Source organism: Octopus bimaculoides, chromosome 27 (genome assembly GCF_001194135.2).
Source record: "Octopus bimaculoides isolate UCB-OBI-ISO-001 chromosome 27, ASM119413v2, whole genome shotgun sequence".
Classification (NCBI taxonomy): domain Eukaryota; kingdom Metazoa; phylum Mollusca; class Cephalopoda; order Octopoda; family Octopodidae; genus Octopus; species Octopus bimaculoides.
Genome location: NC_069007.1, coordinates 22132089 through 22133923, shown reverse-complemented (window position 1 = coordinate 22133923; position 1835 = coordinate 22132089).

Sequence of the window (1835 nt, the reverse complement as noted above, 5' to 3'; positions counted from 1 at the left end):
GATGATGATGATGATGATGTAAATAACCGTTTACCATATTTATATTGAACTGCACCGCTTTTGTTTCAATGCATTTGGGAAATATATGAAAACAGCTTTGTCAGTGCCAACCTGTTTGAAATGAAATTTTGAAGGAAGGTTCGTCTTTAGACCACTTTTACATCAGGAAGTTTGTAACATAGAACCGAAGGTGACCTGAGACAGGTTGGTATCAAAAAAATTACGAGGACTGGTGCTACAAAAAGAAAACAACACATATCAATTTGGTATTTAATCTCCTTCGAAGTTGTCCACTTCTGAAGCCAGACATTTTATCCAGTATCTTTCCACTGATAGAAGCATTCCTGGAACTCCTTTTTAGGAATAGCAAGCAGTTTCCCCCATCACATTCCCTCGGATTTCCTCAGGGTCTTGAAATCTTGTTCAAGTGGGATTTTCAAAAAGTTTTCATCCTTCTTGACAAACCCAATCTTCTTTTGGAGCTGACCACACTCTACGCCCTTCACTTCCAAGCACTGCTTATAAACAACAAAAGCAAGGAAGGTCATAACTGGGTGTGCATGCGTGACAGAGTTAAAGGACAATCTGGGCCAAGTGGCTTCACTTTGCTCTGTTACCACAGCAACATTCCTGATACATTTTCATCAGACCTCGTTTATATGTTCAATGTAGCACAATCCAACCAAAGGGATCTGAAGCATGATATCACAAAGTGCTTAATGAATGGCCATCAGTAAATTAGGATAATTAGAGCTGTGACACGATTGATATGGAAGTGAGTTCAAAAACTCACATGAAACGTAAAAATACCTATTTAAGTGCAGGAACAGGACTTGTTTTAACAAAATGAACTTGTGACTTGCTTCATCAACCAGCTTCAAATATGAAACAATAGTAATCGCAAGATACTCTTTTTATCTTGTGAGCACAACATGGCTTTTATTTAACCACCATTTTGGATTTGCTAATCATCTTGTTATGGCAAAAATACTTCCAGAGAATTCCACAGATGTTTAATGCCATTTGATTTGAGTATGATTTTCTTTCATTTGTTCACCAACCTGGGTGTGTGTGTACCCAATCACCATCACCATTTAACACCCATTTTCCATGCTGGCATGGGTTAGACTATTTGACTGGAGCTGCATCAGGCTCCAGTTGTCTGTTTTAGCTTGGTTCTATGGCTGGATACCCTTCCTAAGGACAACCACTATACAAAATGTACTGGGTGTTCTCTATGTCACTGGCCTGGGTGCCTCTGTGTGCATATATGTTTGTTATAAATATTATTGTTAGGAAGAGCATCTAGCTGTAGAAACCAGCCAAAGCAGAAATTGGAGCTCGGCAGTCATCGAGCTTCTCAGCTCCTGTCAAACTGTCCAACCCATGCCAGCATGGAAAATGATCATTAAATAATGATGACGATGATGAAAATTTTACAAATAGCCTCTCACTAATTTTCTTTAATTTGCCCACATAACTTAACATGTGTTTCCATGTAGATTAATCCATAAATCCACAAAACAAGATAGAATTGTTTTCCTTCTCCAACCAATTAAGGCTTAATCTTCCCCAAAACCCAAACATAACAACACCTGAAGATCTTTTTTTTGAAAAAGAAAAATAAAAATTCAAAATGATTTATTGCATCCATTGATGTAAAGTTCTAACAATGACCAGCTGTAAATATGATGTAAGAATGGTGAAGAAAAGGTATTGTCTTTTTAATGTCAATGAAATCCATTAGAGTCCATGATTTGTTGAAGAACAAATAATCAGTGCAAAATTTCATGAAAGAATTCAATGTAGCACAAAAATGATCTCAATAAATCTTT